Below are 19,142 nucleotides of genomic sequence, written 5' to 3'. Positions count from 1 at the left end.
CAGATTTGACTTTTGAACAGAGTTTGAAAGATTTACATTAATTTACAGATTGACTGATTGAAAAAACGAATAAGTGTTGTATTTTGCTATTTTAGTGAACTATTTTCGCCATAGTTTGTCATTGCAATATTGAAAATCTCATTTACCCTTAGGCCTACAAAAAAATACATTTGGTTAGGGTAACCCGACCCTACCTACCGAATAGGCGCCGACCCTACCGTTTTTATAGTCGATTTGAAAAAAATAAATAATAATAATAATAATAAAAAATAAAAAAATAAAAAAAATGTTTTTCAATATGTAGTTTAAAACCTTAAATGCATATACAGAAGATAACTTTAACACCTTTTCCAATGATGAAAACGACATTCTTATATAAAGCCTAGTAAAAAAAAAAAAAAAAAAAAAAGCCTACCTACCCTACCTATTTTTGAAAAGGATGATACCCTAACCAAACAATTTATTTTTTATGCCTTATTTTGCTAAATTTTAGTATGCAATGAAAACCAGCACATTGTGAGTAATCTTTTGTTAACATTACATTTCAGACCCGATGATTCACACGTGTACACGCCGTTGGCTGATTCCAGTTCAAGGTCGCACGTGTTTTACGAAAATGTCAAGAAAGGTATGAAATTTGTCTACATTTTACAGATAGTTGTGCATTGCTGCAGATTTGAGTGGTCTGTGGATGATTGTATAACGATCAAAGTATGCAAAACACAAGTCGTTTTGAGCTTTCATGAAGATAACGTTTGAAGGAAAATCACATATAGTTCTAGTATGTTAAATTTGATATCGTTACTAAAATTCAAATTGCACCATATCTGTGTATCACTTTGAAAGAGTAACAGCTTGATATCGTCTTTCTGACGACTTTGTGTTTGTTTGCAGAGGACCCCGTTTACAACAACACGGTGATGAAGAATCCTGCGCAAACCGTTCTTTAAGTGGATACTTCAAACCTCAAATAAGATGGTCTGACGCCGTTTGACTATTTGAAGATCTGGCATTAAATTTTCACAATTGCATTTTCTTTTCGAGTGAAAGATTCAATGATACCATTTCTTCATTACTGCCTATGAGATGAGGAAAATATTGCAAAAAGAACAGATAATGCATATTTCTGTGTTCATATATTCTTTGTATAAATAGTATTGTATCGATAGTATATGCTGAATTCGTAGAATTTATAAGAAGTGACACAAGGAACAAGACATTATGAAATGATTACATAACGATGACGTTAAATGATGATGTTTTACCGGAAAAACTGCTCTTCACTGATAATGGTTATTTTGTTGTTGAGTATAGCTCCTCTTAATATATAATGCTAAAATCAATCAGCAAGTACAGAAACTAAAAAGTGTAAAATTTGTTTAGTATTTCAGGGAGCATAAGTTAAAGAACAGTTAACTTCATTATTGATGAAGCTGATTGTCTACTGCACCCAAGTAAATTCTAGTTATCAAACTGCATAGCTTTACATGTTGAATGCCTCTGTGATAGAGGTCATATATGCTTTTCATGTCCAACATATTGTAGTAATAAATGGGTCAGGCTTTTTGGGTTTAAGGTTACTCTACCCAACCATTGACCTGATGATCTCAAATAAGGCGTCATCAAATATTCATGACCAATCTGCCAACCAAGTTTGAGGACTGTAGACTTGAGCATACCTTGTTGTTAGTATCAGAAGCGATACCTAAAACCAGAATGACCAACATGTGCAAAGTAATACAAGCCCACTTGTTCAAACTGGGACAGAAATATAGAAATTACAAGAGCACCAACTGCCGCAAAATACGCCCATCCTAATTCTCAATAGAGCACCAAGTTTGGTGATGAGTGGTTGAACGTTTATTTAATTTAGAGAGCGTACACTGTAACGACAGTTCTTGCCAATTCAAGGGTCATAAATCTGGATTTGACAGAGGTGTCATGGCTTGTAATCGAACTTTACCAAGATAATCCACACAAAGTCTGATATTTGGAAACTATTAAAAGGATTCTAAAGTAAGTGATCGAACGAAACAAATTTCAGGTAATTTATTTAATTAAAAGGTGATTACTATTGATTGATTCAAGTGATATGGCTGGTTAAAGAGCTTGTCTTATATATTATTTACATATGATTCTGACTAAATTTGGTGATGATTGGACAAAGGCTTCTAAAGTTAATTATATAATAATATTTCTGAATTGACTAAGGTAGTACGCCTGGTTATCTACCTTGTCCATGTTGTTTGTTTTTTAAACCCGTCGTATAAGAATATGAGGTAAGTAACAATAGTTTCAACATCATGAAAAAAAGATCAATCTTAAATGTCAAAATTTCCCATTAATGGTGGTAGCTTACACACCCAGAAAAAAACACCCTCTTATGACAAATGGAAATAAACAGACACAATTGGCATCAAGAATGATTTAATAAGTTAATGTTAGTCGATGAAGAAAAATGTTGGCAGTCAATTAATTTCGACCAACCCATGAATAATAGAACTGGAAACTTGAGAAAACTGATGTATGAAGCATTTCCATTTCATTTTAAGCAACCAAACAAAAAAACATGCAATCAAGTCAGTGTCACACTTACATTTATATTTACTAGTTGCATTATAATATTCATTTGATTTCCCATTTTAGCCATCAGACTTAATATGAGAAGTTGAAGACAAATATGATTTTTTTTGCAATAAACAAATATCCAAAAATCTATAACGTCCGAATTACGTAAATTTTCACTTTCGTCAAAACTATTTCTGACCAGACAAGAAAAAAATGGATGTGCCATTATAATCTACATGTTTGAAATGCCGTTGTTTTTAACGTGATCTATAAAAGTAAAATAAATGATATATGATAAATAGTGTCATTGTTGGCCTGAGTAACGGACATTACGGACCAGACAAAATTGACCAGATTTGGGGACATTACGGACACTATTTCGGGACATTACGGACCATGATATATAATTTTACTTACAGTTTGTTTTTACTTTATAACATACCATATTTTCGGACAATGATTTATAATTTAACTCACAGTTTGTTTTACTATTTAATGTACCATATTTCGGGACATTACGGACCATGAACTATACTTTTACTCACAGTTTAACTTTGTAACAGAACAGAAAAGAACATTGTGTTTATCATCGTATGCATGTACAGCATATCGATAGATCAATAGAACGTTTAAGTACAACGTTTTAATATGAATGGCGTACTGCACCAGCAAAAAGTTAATATTATGTCGTACTAATAATATTTTCTGAAACTCTTCCTAGTAAGACATTATGCCGATTATTCAGTCGTGATTTGTATCAGCTAAGGAAAATCATAGTGTGGGAACGGACACCGGATATAGCTCAAAAAGTGATAAGTAAACAGACAACTATATAGTTGTTCTTATTTACAAGAGGTAAGATATTGCTGTGTTAACGCATATCTGCCGTATCCAAAAATGAAGCAAGTGTATGAACTAATAGCTGAATGCTAAATGTTTCTTCAAATATGAGTTGATCACCTCAAAAGTTACAGAATTTCGACAAGTATTGATATTTTTAGGAAATATATCGAATAAATAAAAATATGAATCGAAGGATTTCACAAGCATTAGCTCAGCTATTTTTATTGTAAGAAATGGCAATGTAACTTTTAAACTGTTAAAGATATGCCCTTAGAAATGTTCATAGTACTGTACTGGGGATAGCCGTATTATGTACTGAGGATAGTTTTAAAGTTGAGAAATGTGTGTCCTGGTGATAACATGTAAAATGGCACAAAAATTTATAGTAACACTGTAAATATACAATATATACAGTTTTATACAGTTTTATTTCATAATACAATAGACAATATGTCCATGAGTATACATATTATAAAACGTACATTAATTGCAAAATAAGTCATAGGTCGTAAGACATGATGTATTAACAGCGAAGAGGATATGTTTTTTACTCAAAATACATATGAAACGTCTTTCGTAATTCAAACGCTTTATACACATACATCGCTAAATTTCTATTCACAACAGCTTTCTGAGAGGTCATCAACTCAATAAACTTAAACATATTCCGTCTTTTAAAGTAATATGGTTTGATATACATTTCTCGTAGTTCAGCATACAATTGACATTCAAGTAAAAAGTGGTATTCGTCTTCAAGAGTGTTACAAAATAAGCATGTTCTTTCATTATAAGGTATTGCTGTTGGTTTATGCCATCTACCTGTTTCGATGCTCAACATATGACTTGACATTCTTAACCTAGACAATGCATATCTATATTTTGTTATATTTACATTACACAAATAGGGTTGTAATTCAAAAAACGACACATGCACGTAATTTCGAGCTCTACTAGACTCTCTGAGCTCAGACTGCCAAATTTGTATATAATTATCAGTAGCCCTTCTTTTAAACATATTTAGAAACAAATTTATGTCACCAACACCTTGACTAAGCCATACATCATTAAAACCTAATGCTTGTAACAACTGTCTTACATTGTAAGCCCAGGACTTGAAATGTGGATTTTCCTCTAAGTGCATACAAAGTTTATCATACATAAGTTTAACATATTTTACAGTGTCCATTGTTACAATCTTTAACCAATATCTTATGACATTAATCGACCTTTTACATAATAATGAGGTTCTCCCAAGTTCACCATAAACAAAATTATTTTGGGTCTGTAATCGCACTCCTAACAATTCTTTACAAAAACGTAAGTGTATTCGTTCAATTTGAAGACTGTTACTAAGACCCCATATTTCCGATCCGTAACTCAAGACTGGATAAATAAGTTTATCGAAAAGATCCAATCTATGCTTGATTGAAATGCAAGGATATTTAGATATACAACTTTTAAGCCTAAAAACCGCCTTAAGTGCTTGTCCTGACAAAGCATCAAAGGTTTTTGAAAAAGAACCTCCAGGTGTGAAAACTATACCAAGGTAAGTAAATCTATCCACTATGTCTAATTCTCTACCCTTATACATAAATTTTACTTTTCTACTTAATCTTCCTCCTTTTCTAAACACCATAACCTTCGTTTTTTCTGGATTCACACATAATTTCCATCTTTCACAATAATTTTCTAATAATAACAACCCTTCTTGTAATCCTGCCTCTGTATCAGATAGCAAAACTATATCATCAGCATAGAGTAATATAAATATTTTAAACACATCAAAATCAATACCTTGATAGTTATTAGTACATAAATACTCTTCTATATCATTAAGATACATTGAGAATAAAAACGGAGATAGAGATTCTCCTTGGCGTACCCCTAATAAACATGAAAAATCATTACTTAATTCATTGTTATATTTCACTTTTGACTTAACATTCATATACATAGAACGTATAATATCTAACATCTTTCCCCTAACACCAAGTTTTATCAATTTATACCAGAGTATATCTCTAACAACATAATCAAAAGCTTTGGAAAAGTCAACAAATGCTGCATATAATTTCTTATTGCTATCAAGTAAACATGTGATTATACTATGTAATACAAATATATTATCAATAGTGCCCATATTTTGCCTAAAACCAGCCTGGGCCTCAATATACACATGATAATTTTCTGCCCATTCACTAAGTCTAGTATTCAATATTTTTGTAAACAATTTTCCCACCGAGCTTAACAAAGTTATACCCCTATAATTACTTGGTTCATTTACAGCCCCTTTCTTATGTAGTGGTATAATAAATCCTTCTGACCATTTGTCTGGGTAATAACCACAATCAAATAACTTATTAAACATTGCACATAAAACATTACAAAATGCTTCATTATGACATCCAGATTTGTAGAACTCATTTATAAAATAATCTGGCCCACTGGCTTTACCATTATTAAGTTTTTTACAAGCTTTTCTAACTTCTACAACCGTAAAAGGGACATTTAATTCCTGGAACATAATATTTAACTCACCATCTAAATACCTTTCATTAAAATGCAACACATCTTCATCCGGCTGATAAAATACAGATTCAGGATCATTTATGGACTTAAAGTACTCAATAAAATCATTTGATGTTAGTGAGCATGTTTTTTGTACTCTGCGACCTTTTAACATCTTCCAATACAACTTAGCATTACAAAATCTCATTGATTCCAATTTATGTGATTGTGATTTATCATACAAAAACTTCTTTTTTCTGATTGTTTTTTTAAAGTTACTTCTAGCCTGCACCATATTTATTCTATTTTCATCACTAGAAAGTTGTCTAAAATTATTCAAGCATTTATAATACCTTTTTTTCAAGTCTTTGCAGTCTTCATCAAAATAGTCTGCATCTTTTTTTACATTATTTAAAATAATATTTTTATTTTTACTTTTTCCGATATTTTTTTTAAACAAAGGACTACATATATTGTCCATAATATCTGTTAATGACTGAAGGTTAACATCTAAATCATTATTGTCTCTAGAAATATTTATTTCTTCATGTAACCTAGCAAATTTATCAACATTACACTCTTCACATAAAGACTGTAAAAACACATCTTTCTTATCAGTATCCCATTTATATCTAAAGGGTACACTGTTAATAGCATGGTTATCATTATTAAGGATATTATCATCTGGCACACTAGCTTTTATGCTAAAACTAACCACACAATGGTCTGATATGATATTTGGTTCTTTGACTTCAAATGCTGATATATATTCAAACAAGTCTGTTTTACATAAAACATAATCCACTACACTACACCCTTGTGCATTTATACATGTATAATTACCATTTTTATCATCTAAACCACACCTTCCATTCAAAATTCTCAAACCAGTTGTTTTACAAAATTCTAACATATTTTTCCCATGTTCATTAACAATTTTGTCTTTATTATTTCTAGGCAAAGCATCATCCATAACATAATCATCAGGTAATAAATTCAAAACATGTATATCTTCATTATCAACATAATCAGCCTTTTCACCTGTCCTAGCATTCCAATCCCCAGTCAAAATAAAGTTACAACCATCCCCATACTTATTTTCTATATAAATAATATCATTAGTCAATAAGTCAAATATATTAATTTCCTGATATACTTCTCTACTGCTACCATGAGGCACATTATACAACAAACAAACAAATATGTCTTTATTCATATGGAAAAATACACCTTTTAATTTCAACCACAAAATGCAGTCATCAGTAGTTTTAACAAGTTCAACATGACTTGAAATTTTATCATTTATATAAACAATAATCCCACCACTACTTCTCTTAGCACCTTTTGTTTTAATTGTTCTATTCAATACAAATGATTTAAAATTATCAACATTATAATCTAAAGAGTCATCTAACCATGTTTCAGTAAACAAAAGAATATCATTTTCTTGGAATAAAGTTTTTACCTCTGCACAATTTAGTTTATTATAGGTTTTTCCCAAAAGTCCTTGTACATTTAATAAACAACATTTGACCTCTTGTATCACCTCCCCGCCGTCCTAGTTATTAACCCCCTGTTCACCATCTTGATTGGCTGTTCTTCCATGCCGCTCTTGGTTTTCCCTCCCTGAAGTCTCGTCGCTGTTCCGATCCTTGGATTTACTCGACACAGATCTGTGGGATCCCACACTATGTTTTACCCCCGTTCTATATTGGGAACTGGTCACGGCCTGTTTACCTCGTCCTCTAACTTTTCCCGTCGTCTTCGGTGTTACCACGTGACTCGGTCTAAGTGATTTTGCTGCTCCCACGGACTGTATTCGTAGGTTAGTGCTACTGTTTGTGTTTTCACGTGAAACGTTTTGGGATTGTTCTTCGTCTGATGAAGTGTTATCACACTCAATGGCTTTCGGTAAGTGTAAATGACTGTTCAGTTTCCGTTGCTCCTCATGTACATTAATGTCATGTAGGTCACGTGGGTTTGTTTTGTTTACAAATAAGTGGGCGTTACCGTTATTATTTATGACAGATTGATTTGACTTTTTACTGTCAATAAACACGTCATCCTCGCTGCTGGCTTTGTCCTCATAATTATCAATCACAGTTTCACGCGAATATATCCATGCACTTTGCCCACTTGATCTCGTAATGTTATTCTTATGCGTTGTTTGACTCAATTCTAACCTGTCCGAATTAAGCACTTGATACCAGTCAGGAAACATGTCCTTGATCAGTTTGCCATTAATAATGAGCTTGGCTGGGTACTTAATTTGTACTTTATATTTTTCCTCCCTGGCTCTCTTTGCTTCCTGTGATTTATACAAAACTGAGCGTGCCTGTGATATTTCCTTTGGAAATTGTCTATCTACACCAAACGGAGTTCCCCTTAGTTTGTATGCATTTCTCATTACATTCTCAGTATCTATGTAATCTCGGAATCTGATTACGATTGGTCTTTTTTTATCTCTACCTCTATTCTCATAAAATTGGCCAATTCGATGTGCTCTCTCTATTTCAATGTCACTTGTGTCCATCATGAGTTCGTTCTCTATGAACCTTAGCACGAGTTGTAATGTACTCCATCTCATACTCTCTGTGAGCCCATATAAAACAATATTGTTTCGCATATGTGTAGATCTTTTTCGAACTTTCAAATAATCTGCAAAAAGTGAGAGTACAATTTGATAAGAAATTCTTGAGCAAACTTTAGTTAACAATGAGCTTGATCCATGCTCTCCCAAATGAACGTATGTATGCAAGCTGCGTAAATATTAGGGTTGGTCACAATACATTCTTTCTCACTTAAGTGAACGAGCAGAGACCATTATTCTGTTCTAAGTAATACCAACATCGACCCAAGCTTAGAAAAAATCTTTACGTGTTCCAAATTTGATCACAATATCTGATCACTGGTGACTTCCTGTGTGCAAAAACGTACCTACTTGATTTACAAAGCAATACTATATATAAGAATAGCAAACACCACATTCTACGGCCATATGTTTTGTGTTACTCAATAAATCAGATTACCGGCGTATTTCAAATATTTAGATAATGATGCTTGTGAAAAACACATCATGGTTAACTAATATGTATAAATGAAACAGTTTTTGCTCTCATCCCTCGATATGAACAACATCGAACAATTTCCCTCGAGCTCGCGTGAAGGAAAATAGATGTTATCATTATCACTGTCTCGCTATTCTAAATACATCGTTACTATCCTCAGTCCACTTAAATGCTATTCCCTGTGCAGTTATTTATTTGCTTCATCTATCCCCAGTACACTGCCAGGGCATCAAAAGGTATGAATATCTCCGTAACAACAAAATATATCATATTGATATTTTACACATTACTAGATTATGTAATTACAAGGAAATCGCTCGATTCAGTTTTAATTCTTATTTTCAATTTGTTGAGTTATGTTTGAAATCGTACCTCATAAATGAACATTTGTGAGCGATCATGCAACTTTCGGCGAGAATTCAAAACTCTTCGATTTCGTTAAATATATCACCATAAAATACAAACAAGAGGCCCAAAAGGGCCTATGCTCTACTGGCATGGCTTTTGTGGTCATATCAATCTACAGCATGTATGTATGGGTAAAAGGCAACAGACATACAGTTTATGTTTTGTGTTTGGGTTACCTGAAAACGTAGCACGTTCAACATCTGAGCCCAGAAAGTATTGTAAGCAGATTAGTTGCATGAACTATTTTAATATGTGCCAAGTAAAAGTCATCTGACAAAAAAAAATGCTTTCAAAACTGTACTCATAGTAAAAATTTCTGTAGTTTTAAAAGTTAAAAAAAGCTGGTCAAAAGGTCAAAGTCAAGGGCATCCTAGGACAACATTGATCAATTTGAACAAACATTCACAATCAATTGTGCTGAGATGGATGCACGAACACAAAAAGATTTTCAAACCTTTCCAGATTTATGTTTACCAAACCTGTGAACCCTGGGTGTGGCCAGTAATGACACCAGGTGCATAACTTAAACATTCACAACCAATTTTGTTAAGATGAATGCGCAAACTACAGACCTTAAAACTAAAAAATGGCCTTTGGGCTTTCAACAAGAACAAGGCAGAGTAATTCACAAAATCAACTGCAGAAGCAAAAAGCAAATTGTCTCTCAAAATCCTAGACTTGCAAATTGTCTCCCTTAACTCTAGACTTGAATTTACATGTACATGTAAACATGGCTAAAAATAGAATTCGCTCATGCAGACCTGGCTAAAAATAGAAAGCATTTCTTTAAAACTTTCATGGCCCATAATCTAGGCATTTATGGGTGGATCTGGCTGGTTTTCGAAAGGAACCGAGCTCTAATGACTATCTAGATACTGTACAAGTTTCATCGAGATACAATCAAAACTGAAGACTGTATCGTGTTCACAACCAATTGTTTACAGACGCACGACCGCACGGACGCACATACTACGTACACATTACCATCGCATAAGCTCTTCTGGCCTTTGGCCAGTAGAGCTAAAAAAAAATGATAGAAACTGGTCATGTGTCAAAATCAAACGCTTATCAATTGATCACTTTTTGAGCTATATCCGGTGTCCGTTACCACACAGTGAAAATGGTGTCAATATGTCAGACATTAGGTCTTATGTATTTAAGATCAACAATTGTTTTTTATGGTTTTTTTTTTTACAAATGGTAACAAACAGAATGTTTACTGCAAAGACACTTGAGCAATTGAAATAATCTCTTGAATTAAGTGTATGAACTGTCAACATTGAAGTAGTACAAAAAGTAGCACTTTAAATCAGGAAGTTAATTCATGATAAAGCACATTAAACTGACAACTGAACGAGTTTAAACTCAAATTTTATAACAGGGGTTAGCTCAAACGAGTGAATGCCAATACAAATGATCATTTTGTCAAACAATTTCAAAACTGTATTATTTATAACAACATTTTAAATAACAAAATAGTAGGTTTAAGTTGAGGATTCCAATGCACCTTTTTATTTCGTTTAGATTTAATGAACAATAAAGTTGATATCATGCATTTTGTCATGGTCCCTTGATATGAATTGTCCTGGATAATGTACACATATTTAGCATGAATCTTAAAAGGGACAAAACTCAAACTACGTCGATCCGTTAATAGGGTCCTACTAAACACTACAAAGTCAGACAAAGCCTAGCAAAGTCAAGCAATGTCTAGCAAAGTCAGGCAAAGCCTAGCAAAGTCAAGCAATGTCTAGCAAAGTCAGGCAAAGCCTAGCAAAGTCAAGCAATGTCTAGCAAAGTCAGGCAAAGCCTAGCAAAGTCAAGCAATGTCTAGCAAAGTCAGGCAAAGCCTAGCAAAGTCAGTTTTATTTTAAACAAAGTCAATTTATTAACACTTACAAGTAATATTTAAAAACAAAAATATGTCTTTGTGGTATAAATGACTTTATGAGAACGAGAATAAGGCATATTTGCATGATACAATATCTAAGTCAAGCAAAGTCTAGCAAAGTCAGGCAAAGTCTAGCAAAGTCAGTTTTATTTTGAACAAAGTCAACTTATTAACACTTATAAGTAATATTTAAAATAATAAACAATGCCTTTGTAGTATAAAGACTATTAGAACAAAATAAGGCATATTTGCATGATACAATATCTTAAGTCAAGCAAGGTCAAGCAAAGATAGTTTTATTTTGAACAAAGTCAATTTATTTACACTTATAAGTAATATTTAAAAACAAAAAGATGTCTTTGTTTTATATTTGTCTTTATGAGAACGAGAATAAGGCATATTTGCATGATACAATATCAAAGTCAAGCAAGGCCAAGCAAAGTCAGGCAAAGTCTAGCAGTCAGTTTTATTTTGAACAAAGTCAACTTATTAACACTAATAAGTAATATTTAAAAAATCCCGATGCCTTTGTTGTATAAATGACTTTATTGTCTCAATAAGGACAACATTTGTACCAAGTAACATGGAAATCCATCAATGAATAAGTAAGTTATAGCGCGGACACTAGCATGTGTACTCTGACCTTTAAATGTCTCGTGTGACCTTGACTTGAGGTATGGACCCGGGTCAAGGTCACTGCACATCGTCTCAATGAGGACAACATTTGTACCAAGTAATATGGTAATCCATCAATGCATAAATAAGTTATAGCCTGGACACGAGCATGTGTACTATGACCTTTAAATGTGTTGTGACCTTGATCTTTGAGGTATGGACCCGGGTCAAGGTCACTGCACATGGTCTCAATGAGGACAAGATTTGTACCAAGTAATATGGTTATCCATCAATGCATAAGTATGTTATAGCGTGGACATGAGCATATGTACCCTGACCTTTAAATGTCTCGTGTGACCTTGACCTTTGAGGTATGGACCCGGGTCAAGGTCATTATGAATTTGCAAAAGAGATTTCAGCCCTAGCACTATTTTCCAACAACTTATGAACACTTTGTCTGTTGATTTAACACCAGAAAACCATATCAAGTTAGTTTCGTGTTTCTGCTATCATCATTTCTTTACAGTCACTATCAATTAACGTCCATGTGACACACTCAAGGCCACATCTCTGTGGTCATCTCTGGGGTCATCTCTGAATCCATCCACCAAAGAAAGAGGTCCTGCAAAACATCATTCAAAACCACATTAATGTCTTCAAATATGATAAAAATCACTGTAAACTTGAAAATACATACAAGAATGCAATGTTTACATCATCAAATGCTATTTAAGTGGGGAGAAACATTGCTTTTAAGAACTACTTGAAGGGGTACAACAACGCGGAAGCATTTGGGTGTGGGCTAGACCTTTATGCAAACCTTAACTTCTTTAGGGTACAATGTGAAGAAGGGTATTAGATGACCAAGTTCCCCAAGTTTCAAAGTGATAGCTTTGATAGTTCCATGTAAGTGACCTAAACACAACTTAACCAACACCTTCCGACGCCTCTGGCAACGACAATCAAGTGACGACAATAGCTCGTCATTTTTTTCATAAATCACAGGAGCTAAAAATGCATAAAACATCAAAGTTTTAACTTAAATATGAAATCTGCGATCTAATTTTTGGTCAGCAATCTTATATCACTGGTTTCTATGCATTTTTGCATAAATTGGCTAGTTCAAAGACAAAAAATAAAAAAGTTATCAAAATGTTTAATCTGTGAGAGTGCAGCTTTAAGTGTTTATCTAAAAAAGAAATACACTTTTTTCCATTTGCTATGAAAAATTGTACCGCAACAGCAATTTAAAGACAGTGATACTCATTGACATTTTCAGAGTAAGGGAGATCAGACTAAATTTGATGTTTTTCCAGATATGATTAATAGATTTACAAGAAATAAAAAAACAAACATGATACAGTGTTTGTGTTATACTTGTTCCTTATCCCTGATTTAGTCCCTTCACTCCATTTAAAATGTGTTTTTTAGATCTCACTATAGAAAAAATGTTAAAGTTACAAAATTTGATTTATTTTCAGCATATATTATAGATCATTAGCTTTAAAATAGTGACTAAAACATTTTTTTTTATAAAACAGTATTAACTTTCTTATCTCTACACCCCCAACCCAACACATTTAATCTGCCCTTACCCCAAGTGAAGAATGAAAGGTCCACAAGGCCTCTTAAAATCAATGAGAATCCTGTTTACTTATTTTAAAGCATTAAAAAGGCTTCCTATACATAATGGAACAACAATTAGTATCTGGTCTCCAATGCTGTCACAGCTGTATTTCCATTGAGAAATTCTGAGTACTTTTTGTAAAAATGAAAGGAAGGCTACAACGCCTGACTTCTGGCAGTTTTTACTAATTTGGAAACAAATACACAGAAGCTCACCATGCTGTTAAGGAGTCTGATATTAATCCTGGCTACAGTTCGGATGGAGATGTCAATTCCAGACAGCTGGAAAACTGGCCTGGTGCACTGGATCTACACCATTGGCAGTACCTGCAAGAGGAGGGTGTAAATCTGGGAAACTGAATTTAAGAAAGTGTGTATCCATCATAAGTAGTGTACAAACAAGTACCAGTAGGCGAGTAGTTCTCGGACACTTTTAGAGGTTTTATCGATAAAGTATCCTTATTTTAAAGGATATATGATGTTCCAATGTTTATAACAAACCTCAGCTCTTCTTCTGTTGAAATAATGCAAAATCAAGTGAAATAAGGCAACTTAAGTCCATTCTCATAGGCTCCGAATGAGGTGCTCAGAAGGGGTTAAATTTTAGTTCGAAACCGGGAAACATGTGCTGAAGTGATTTTTTTTATTTAATATATATAAAAATGGAATTTTCAAACCAGTACGTAATATATATCTTATTACTTTTCATTAAAAACTAATCTAATTGTACATATTTACATATAACATGAAGCTCATTAAAATGAAATAAGTGGTATCTATTCTAAGCACATGTGTAATGTAAATGCTCAACTAAACATGAATATTTTCATAAATGCAGAATGTCGTCTGTCCAAAACAGGAAGTGTACCAAACAAATTGTATAACCTAACTGTTGCCCGTATTTTAAGTTGTGCTTTTTGTGCATGCGCACTACAATTGTGATTCCCAGCGAAAGTAAAACGTGATTTTGTAAACAACTGGAAATTTTGTAATGTAACGTCTTAAATTCCTTACCTAATGAAAAGATTTGATACCGGCTGAAACTTTTCAAACACCTGATTGATTTAACATGTTTCTGAGTTGAAATTTCCTTAACAGGTGCTTAATATGTAACTTCCAAAATGAGGCCAAAATCCCGAGTGTTCAAGAACTGCTAGTGTCCGAGAACTACTTGCCGACTGGTATAGAACATCTGAATTTAAGTATTGTAAAGGAGACAAGGTTTTGTCTGGGATCTTAACTTGAATTTTGATGCTGATACTGTGAGTTTTGCTCAAAACAAGTATGGACTTTTAGCAAGTGCATAGATGGCTTGATATCCCAAATTGATCACTTACCTGAAGTTCGTAGGGCTATAATTGAGAGCTTTGCCGTAAACTGCAGGGAATGTCCACATGAGCCTCTTGTCTCGGAGGGAAAAGGTGTCTTAAGTGACTGGTGTTACAACTCTGCATTTCCGCCCAAACGCAACACCGAGTACCTGAAAATTGTTATAAGAATTTGAATAAAATCATTAGGTTCGAGCTCCATTTTTTTCAGGGTGCTTTAAATGTTGGAATACTGATTTTTTCAAATTTTGCGTTGTATTTCTAAATGCTTTTGATAATGTGACAGAATTCTTTTATTATGTTTTTTAGCCAGGCTTGTGGCACAGGCGCCAAATAAAGATATGGGCAAAACAATTGACTACATTCCTTCTAAGTAGAAATAAATGACATTTAACCAAAAATAGCACGATATTATTTTGAATTTGACTGCTTGTAAATGGTCTACCATTTTTAGAAGCCCAAGGAAGCAAATAAGTTTGTTTTTCTTATACTAGAATCAATAACAAACAAACAAGGTCATTCTAATTTTTTAGCATTATCTTGATGCATAAAATTTTAAAATCACTTTCTGTATTGGGTCTGAAGTGAATGGGAAAAAACGCACACTATTTACATATGAACTTTAAGTTCAGTTACAAACCTAGTAAAAACATCTCTTGTTGCAAAAATGCTAACAGAACACAAAAATGAAGTATAAAACATTTAATATTTCAGTAAGAAACCTTATAATTGTAATTTGATATTCAGACTTTTAAGCTCATTTTCAGTTGCAACTGTCAAACTTGAAAATTCATTACCGGTAAAATAAAAAAGTGTCAGTCATATGTTTTAAATTCCTCATTGAACACCAAGCGTATGATTTTTCACTGGTTCAGTTGTTAGAAGTAGACACGATGTAAATGTACCATGTGTTGTAAGTGTCTACGGATGGGACATAAAACTATTTAATGTGATGAACCAAGCTGCAGGCATAAGATATTCCCTGATTGTATCCACAATAGTTGTACTGTATCCAGTGATTAACCACTTCAACGTTTTATAAAGGAAATTTCAACTTAGAAACATGTTATGAATAACCAGGGCTTTTTCTATAGTACCCACAGCTCCCACTATTAGACCCATTCCCAAACCAAAATATATGATATTTTTCCCAATCTTCAGAGAAAAATCCCAATCAAAAGTAGGTCCTTTTACCTGTAATGGTTCATTTAACATCCTTAAATTATGTGATGTAAAGTTTTGGGGATAATCAAATTCAGGAATCATTGATTTTCATCACATTTAGAGATCAATATGAACTATGAGTATCTGTCATGATTTATTGCAATAGATATTTACACCCCAAGAATTAATATTTCACCTGTTTAAGGTCTTTTGAAAGGGAAAAGAAACTAATATTTAATAATTTCCTGATTCACAGGAGACTTAAAAGCTTGTTCTTTTAACTGTAAAATTTCCCAATTTAGGCATAATTGCGACGGTCCATAGAATTACCGGAATCCCTCTAATTACCGGAATCTACCAAAATCTACCGGAATCCCCTGAGAAATAATAATAACACTATACTTAAATGCTGTTTGGGGTGTTTTTAAGCTTTAATATATATGTAATGTACTAAGAGGTTTACCTTTATAATCATATTTCCATAAACAGAAAGTGACCAGGATTCCGGTCGGATTGCCGATGACAACAATTTAAAGGTCTGGTATGGACAGGTGAGGTCAAATACAGCTGTCTTCAGGTCAGTAACCTCATGCACTTGCCAGTTTTTATTAGTCAATCAAAGGCACAACAAATAATATAAGCTTGCTTATCATGTCCATATTGCCATTTGTAGGGTTTTAGCCAGGTTGTAGAAAGGACAGGGTTCTGCAAAACATGCACATTGTATCAGGCTGTGAAGAACTTCAACATTATAAAAGTTTACAGAAAATGTTAGTATTGTTTTTCATTGTAAGTAATATTGGGTTTCAACCAGCAAATATGTTGTTTGTTTGTAAGTGTTATCATATTTAATTTTTAATCAAAACAAAATAGTTACTTGCCATTCTTAAAGCTGCACTCTCACAGATTGACGGTCTTGGCAACTTTTTTATTTTTTGTCTTGGAATGAGCCAATTTTGCGTGAATGTTTGGAATCCAGTGATTTAAGACTGCTGACAAAAGAACAGATTGCAGTTTTCATATTTTGTTTGAAAAGTGATGTTTTTATGGCTAAAAGCTAACGCTTTAGGAAAAATGAAATTTTCTACAGTTTACCTAACAGTTGAGATCTGTTCTATTGTGAGTTATCTAATATGACTGAATTGAAGGCATTGATACCAAAATCAGCTCATTTTGAGACAAAAACTAAAAAAATGTCTTAATTGTGAATCTGTGAGAGTGCAGCTTTAAGCTTTTACTTACATAAAAAGGCAGAAGAAAACCAATGCTGTTCTCCATGAAAGCAAAAGGGTGTTACCAATGAAGGACCCTTCCACAACTCTTCAGCTAAAACCCTACCACTAGTAAAACATGTTCAAAGTTTCGTGTGCAAATGCTGAGCAGTTTTTGAGTTACAGTCCAGGTTTAAGAATATTTATCAAAACAGCAAAGTAAAACGGGTGAATAGTCGGCGCTACCAAAACCCATAGACCAAGCTTGTAACAATATGAACATATTTTTATCAGGCTTGTTCAGGAGAATATGAATTTTGAGGCCTAAATCATGAAGGGAAACATAATTCTGATTAAATTAGATTATGTGAAGAAAAGCATGTTTTTAACATAACCTACCTGGCCAGTTTCAGGTCTGTGGACTTCTGTGAGAAAAGCTTGTGGAGTTTCTTCTCAATGCGTGACTTCACCATGGAAACAGACTGCTCTGAATTCCGGGCATCGTTGACAGACTTCTGACACTGGACAAAACTGAGGAAGTGTTCCTTGTTCCTCTCCTGAATATGTGCATTGTGAAACATTGTTTAATAGATTCTTGACATGTGAATAACCTGTAGAAACTGAAAGGGGGCAATTCTTTAATTCAGAAATGAAATTACAAAATCGTGTTCTAAAACTTATGAATGAAGTCACTGGGTATTACTTAGCTATTCTATTATAGTCCCCAACCAATTTTGTTGCCATAGTAACAATATTTTTTGATGTGCGTCATAATCATATCCTTATTAGCCCCTATTAATAAACAACTTTTGCACAAAGTTTCATGTATCAGTTACTCAGTATCAGAAAATTGGATACTGTGATAAGAAGTATGTAAGCTACTAAGTTGCTTGCAAACTTTTTATCACAGTATCCATTTTTCTGGATGAAAAATATGTGCATGCCCTCCATCCACAAGCCATGTTTCTTTCACCTAGCTGCCATATGTTTTGAGTTATTGCTGCATCTAGTTTTTCCAATGGAACCGATAGAATACTTATTAAATATGTACATTGTGATGATTCCAAAATTAACTATATTAAATAAAACACCTGTTTTTCTTATAATTCTGAAATAGGTTTACATATGTGGTATAATTCTAGGTTGATAGTAATGTCTTAAATATCAATAAAATATTTCAGACAATTAAACAGTTAATAGTAAATTTCAAGCTTTCTGTAGCTATTAAATAATGTTTTTCAGCAGAATGTATGGCTCTTATAACTATGTACTAACTTGACCTTTCATGACGTCTGATGTACCTTTTTTGTGAAATATACGCAGCAATGCCAGTAAATATGACGAAAGTGTACCTTTTCTCAACAAATGGTACATCACAAAAATCTGTTTGATCATGACTCATTCGTCGAAATTAGTCTTTTGGATGAACAAGCCCGAATTTATACACTACTGCTTGGCATAACATTTTTGAACAAGCCTTGCTGTATAAAACCCAGATTTCGAGCCAGCCTGAAAAGCATTTTTCCAGTGCAGGGCTTGCGGGCTTGTGCTTATTTCGACCACTGTTTAACTGTCCAAGATCTTCTCTTGTCCAGAGATCTATCCCCCTACTGGCATTAAGCCCACACATGGTAAAAACAAATAGGTTATTTTGATGGATTATACATGTATGTAAGTTGGGTGAAATTGTGAATGTTTTGGAAGTAACAAAGCGTTAAGACAAGGCAAGTGGTCTTGAATGTAATTCTTAACCTATGACAGTAAGAGCTAATGAACCTAATGTTAGTCAATCATTTAATTGTACATGATTCTTTTCATGTAAAAACAATATCTTTCATGAAAATAAAGCATGAAAACATGCAGAAAACAATATTCATCTTCAAAAAAGGTTATAACTATTTTGGATCGACAG

General features: G+C 33.4%; 1 long non-coding RNA gene and 1 pseudogene across 1 annotated transcript; one reads left to right on the top strand and one right to left on the bottom strand.

Annotated features, from left to right (window-relative positions):
* The first annotated feature begins 451 nt into the window (after positions 1-451).
* LOC128234664 (uncharacterized) lies at positions 452-1,564 on the top strand. Its single transcript, XR_008260993.1, has 2 exons — positions 452-628; positions 895-1,564. It is a non-coding gene; the product is annotated as an uncharacterized LOC128234664 (long non-coding RNA).
* A 6,277-nt stretch (positions 1,565-7,841) lies between these two features.
* The window catches only part of LOC128235792 (uncharacterized), a 35,850-nt pseudogene continuing 24,549 nt past the window's right edge, over positions 7,842-19,142 (bottom strand).

This window comes from Mya arenaria, chromosome 5 (genome assembly GCF_026914265.1).
Source record: "Mya arenaria isolate MELC-2E11 chromosome 5, ASM2691426v1".
Taxonomy (NCBI): Eukaryota; Metazoa; Mollusca; class Bivalvia; order Myida; family Myidae; genus Mya; species Mya arenaria.
Note: the sequence above shows the minus strand (reverse complement) of the source record. Positions and strands in the feature narration are given on the sequence as shown.